Source organism: Sinocyclocheilus rhinocerous, unplaced genomic scaffold (genome assembly GCF_001515625.1).
Source record: "Sinocyclocheilus rhinocerous isolate Xijiao unplaced genomic scaffold, SAMN03320098_v1.1 scaffold3639, whole genome shotgun sequence".
Taxonomy (NCBI): Eukaryota; Metazoa; Chordata; class Actinopteri; order Cypriniformes; family Cyprinidae; genus Sinocyclocheilus; species Sinocyclocheilus rhinocerous.
In genome coordinates, this window is record NW_015639545.1 from 80,632 (window position 1) to 85,915 (window position 5,284).

Genomic DNA, 5,284 nt, shown 5'->3' on the forward strand with positions numbered 1-5,284 from the left:
GTTCGTTGTAGTTTTTGAAAAGTGATTTCTGTTAAATAAAATATCTCCTTTTGAAGTGGACTTTGAGCTTTGTAACTTTGCAGATCTTTTTTATGCTCAAACAGCAACATTACAGACTAACTAAAGTTGAAAAAGTGAAAAAGCATAATAGGACCCCTTTAATATAATACAAATATTCAAACTTTTTGGTGCAAAACATTTAAATTTCATAAGCTAACCTTTTAAAACACAAGAAAAAGATCTGAAAATACATTTCATGACCCCTTTAAAATAGCATGACACATTACACAGCCTCTACTTCTATCCGTTGTTTTGGTTCACATCAAAAAAAAAAAAAAGATATCTACTCCGATTAATAACAATTAAATCTGTTAAGTTAGTCCTCTGCTTATATTCCCTAGTCATGCTAGGTGCATTAGCGTGGCCTAAAGTGAGCTAGTGCAGCTGTACTGTATGCATAACACTGTGCGGTCAGGTTGTTAGTCCTGTCAAGGATATTGGCAGACCCAGATCTTCATGACATTCAGAGTTTGAGCGTCCATATGTGATGGATTGCAGGGTAAAGGCCAATGATAAAGGATCCTAACACAAACACACACCTACTGGCTTTGTTCTCTATCTCCTCTGCTCTTCTGTCTGTCATGTGCTATGCTCCATGATCAATAATTAACAGTTTTTGGCTGCTTTCTGGGCTTGACTGTTGTTTTTGTGCCTGAAGGATTGAGCACATCTTTTCCTGCATTCTTGCCATTCTCTGTGTGGAGTCCGCAGCGCCTTCTCGTGTCAGAAACGAGGAGTGCAGAGGCAGTCTGTGTGCTGTCCCTGGAGCATTTGGAGGAAATGATGAAGCAGGCTACTCAGCTTAGCTTTAGTTTGATCACATTCCGAAGTCTTACATTTGGAAATTAATTGGACTCCATTAAAGCAACATTTCAGGTTAAATACAAATCAGTATATCAACAGAATCTGAAGCATGCGTTTTTGTTTTCTGTCAATTTACTTTAAGCACTTTGTGTAAAACCTACTTTTTCAAAAAAAAACAAAAAACATCTCCTTTTTTTTAATGTTGTTTTTGTGGGGGTTGATGAATTCGTTGGCAGTACTTCTGATGGATTAGGTTTTTTGATCACTTGCGACTTGTATTTTTCTAACCTTCTATTCAAACAGTGACCACAACAATAGAAGCTTCTCAGGTTTTGTTTGATCTGAGTTTTTTGAGTGGTTCTGAACTTTAATTTTTTGTGTCGTGAATCCAGGGAGACAGAAGAGATGCGTTGTGAGTCATTTGAACTTGCGTGGGGCTTTGGAGGGGTTCGTGTCTTTATGTCTCTCCACAGACCTTTAGTTAAGCACCGGTCAACAACTTCAACCCCATGAATCTCTTGTTTTTATAAAGACCGCTGCGGTCAAAGAAAGGCTGACGTGAAAGTGCCCAGTATAGCTATCAAGGCCGGGAGACCTTTCAAAGGGATTCTTCTGTCTAACCTCTTGTTTTAAAGGCAGACTGTGGTAACCAATACAGGCCTCCATACCAGTGAAGAAAGGCCCTTTACATGCTGTCGGGAAGACTTTCACTAACTCTTTTACTGAATCTTCAGTGCGTGTACATGGACACTGAGTTTTTTTAATCCGTGTAATTTGGTGCAATTAAAAGCAACAGAGAAACTTAAGTTGTTTATATATTCAGTTTTGTTTCAGTCCACATTCACCCCTCAATTGTAGTTGAATTCTAAGGCGGTATCCGGACTGAATTGAAGCCTCAAAAGTTGAATAATTTGGAACGCGCTGCGTAGAAACTGAAGCTACGTAGCTGCTCACATGAAGCTCATGAGCAGTGCAACACCTGGTTAATTCCAGTAGAGTTTGGCATTAGCACATGTTGCTAAGCTAATGTTGCAGTACTTAAATAGAGTGCAACAGTTAGGTTCTGTAGGTAAAAATCCTATTCATTTTCTCCATAGGGAAATTGATTTTTAAAGGGGAGATCAGATGCAAAATTCACTTTTACATGGTGTTTGAACATAAATTCGCACAAATCATTTGTGATCCAGCTTCACCTACAGAAGTGAGTTTAACTTTTTTTATGAATCCTTGCAAATCGCCTTTCCTAATAATGTGCTAATTAGCAAGTTTCATGATGAATGCGGCTAAAGTTCCTACAGAACTTTACAGTCTAGAGTCAGTTCTACAGTCTAGTCAGTTCTACAGTCTAGAGCAGAGGTCCCCAACCACCGGGTCGCGACCCACTGGCCGTGGAAGAATTGCTACCGGGTCGCAAGAACGTTCTGGGAAAAATGTGTATAGATATGACATTCTGTTATTTATTTATGTTAATGATTGTTCTAATTATTCTGTATTTTCTTTGTATGCGATTGATATGGAGTAGCAATTTGACAATTTCATGTTAAATAAGGAAATGAAAGATTGCTCTGATCTGTCACATATTAGGAGTTAAACGGACGGCAGTTGATCCGCAATACGTAGGCCTACAGATGAGACCCTACCGTTTGGCACGCACGTGATTCACAGATTAATTTGCCAATTTAGACGTACAAGCAATTTTAAACCACAAGAAGAAGAAATGAAAGAAACTCACGCGCTGTTCTCGCACACAATCAAAGCGCACACAAGAGACCTGTTTTAGACGGCGAGGAAATACCGAGTTGCATACATAAAATAAGCCCATGTCAAAAACCCTTCACGCCATTGTCATTCTCTGTGCTTTAAAAAAAAATTTTTTCTTGCTTATCCGAAAAAAAGTCTGATCTGTGACTCAAAAAAAAAAAAACACAATATAATGCGTTGAACCACTATATAATGCTATTATAATACTATATAATAGCCTAATATATATATGTATGGTGTAAAAAAGGTTGGAGACCCCTGGTCTAGAGAATGGCTCGTCACCCCACAGAAGAGAAGGGCGTGGTGAGCAGAGCTGATTAGCATTTAAAGGGACATGCACCGAAACGGGTCGCTGTGAACAGAGCTGTTTTTGACCAGGTAAAAAGAGCGTTGTTTTACACGGCCATTGAGAAATTTTAACCAAAGTATGTTATAGACTTTTCACGAAGACCCTAAAGAATCATATGAACTTGTGGAAAATGGGCATTCGATTTCCCCTTTAATGAAAAGCTTTAAAGTTGTTAAATCAATGGTATATGCTTTTGTTGAATCCATCAGCCCACATTATTTCAACATTATTTCAACTTTTTAAATAATCTTGTTTAACAGCGGAATTTCTGGTGAGAAACTACATCACCCATTATTCTGCAAAGAAATCACCACCAATCAAAGAATCACATCAAGCAAGTCATGCCAAATAAGAACTCTTTAGCGCCCACACTTCCTTGAAGCACTGTGAATGAGAGAGTCTCCCTGTACTTAAATATGTGTATGGAATGATCCGGGGGTCCACGAGTGCCGTGTCCTCCTTCAATTTGGGTCAGGTCGTACATTATTTCTGTTAATGTCACGGCACGCCACTGGAAATCTGATACGTAAACAAATATTTGCCTCCTAGCGACCGCCCACCAGAAAGTTGCTAGGAAATCACCGAAATCACTTAACCAGCATATTGTTTCGAGGTGACCTCGAGGGTCAGGGTGTCTCTCAGCTGTTTCCTATTGTGATAAGCAGATAAACAACCAAACCACCCAGAAGAAAAGGCTCCAGAGCACTTTTATGTTGAAACAATATGATGTCCGATCAAACGCACACATGCACGTTGGAGCAGTAGTGATGCTGCATGTGAGTTTAAAGCCTGGCTCGCTCTATTGAGATGTTAATGAAGCAGATCTGGCGTGCTTTAAGCGAGGGCCACCACAGGGCCACACAACTCTCACCAACGTCCTGCTAATGCCCTCACATTGTTCCCTCGTACCCTGAGAAAGAAGAGGGGGAGGGCCGACGGCGAGCGCAGCGCTCTGCTTTCAGAAAGGGGGTGGGATGGAGAAACACACTTGGAGAAGAAAGATCAGAACAAGGGAGGGAGAGAGAGGGAGAGACAGGGCAGACATGATGAAGAGACACAGGAAGGAGGGGGGCCGAGAGAACTAAAATCCAGAGCATGAGCCGAGACGGAGCACAGAGGAGAGAGGGAGAGAGACCGGTGGACCAAGAGGAAGACCGGACCCCCTCTCTGACAGGATGACAGGAAGTGGACTTTTGGGAAAGGTGAAGTTTTTGTTCGCTCTCTCACAGAAGACGTCATAAGCGGCAGCTGTTAGCATACTGTGGATGGCACATGCTGTAGAAGTGCATGCTGATTTAACTCGGTTAGCATGTGGTTTGCATGTGTCACTGTATCTCGCTATATGTCCTGGTTTAGTTGTGAGGCTTGCGTCGAAGACATGCAAGTGTGGATCAGAAGTTGGCCAGCGAGACGGAGTTACATAACTCACTGATCTGCAGAGGAGACCAACACGCTACCTTGCAATGTGTCTGTGTGCTGCACTGTGATAAGACGAACCTCTGTTAGTGTTTAGCATCATATGGAAACTGAAGTGTGTGAATATTCAGCTGCTGTGTGATGATGTTGCTGTAAGTTTTCAGGCAGTGTTTCCTTTCAGTGGCATATTCTGTTCTCATTTTGAGGTCGTGTCTCTGTTATGCACACTGCACCCACACACACCAACCACATGCACACTTTATCTTCATTGCTGTCCTGATGCTTTTAGTTGACCACTCAGTTACAAACTTGGGGGAAAAACGCACATGTGCCTGTTAGTGCTAAACTGGGAGAACAAAAACTGACTTCCTCCTGTGTGTTTAAATTTTTTTATAATAAATATTAAATTAAACATAAAATAATATATAAGATATCATTTTAAGTATTACAAAATACTTTATTTTTTATTAATAACAAAATATATAACCTTGGGTAAATATAACCAGAAATTAATGGGGAAACAAAAAGTGATATATAATATAATATAATATAATATAATATGTTTTATTAAAAATATGTATTATAAATATAATATTAAATAGTATATTAGAAATTAAATTCTATAATGTATTTTTTTATTAGTTACATAAGATATGAGGTAAATCATATAAAATAAAATAAACTAAGAAATGGTTAAAATTGTATAATATATATTATGTCAAACATAATACATACATAATATAATAATATATAAATGTTTAAGTCTAAAAAAACTTTTAAAAACTTTTTTATTAGTAACAAAAATATATAACCTTAGGTAAATTAATTAATAAATTAAAACCAGAAATTAATGTAGGAGCAAAAAGTGACTTCCTCCTTTAGTTTATTTATTTT

The 5,284-nt window shown here is 38.8% G+C and overlaps 1 protein-coding gene and 1 long non-coding RNA gene across 3 annotated transcripts in view; one reads left to right on the top strand and one right to left on the bottom strand.

The window, feature by feature from the left end:
- LOC107751499 (protein FAM117B-like) overlaps positions 1 to 5,284 on the top strand; it is a 49,407-nt gene that overhangs the window by 40,461 nt on the left and 3,662 nt on the right. The gene's annotated exons all lie outside the window — the stretch shown is intronic.
- Positions 1 to 5,284, bottom strand: part of LOC107751501 (uncharacterized) — a 24,456-nt gene that overhangs the window by 6,515 nt on the left and 12,657 nt on the right. The gene's annotated exons all lie outside the window — the stretch shown is intronic.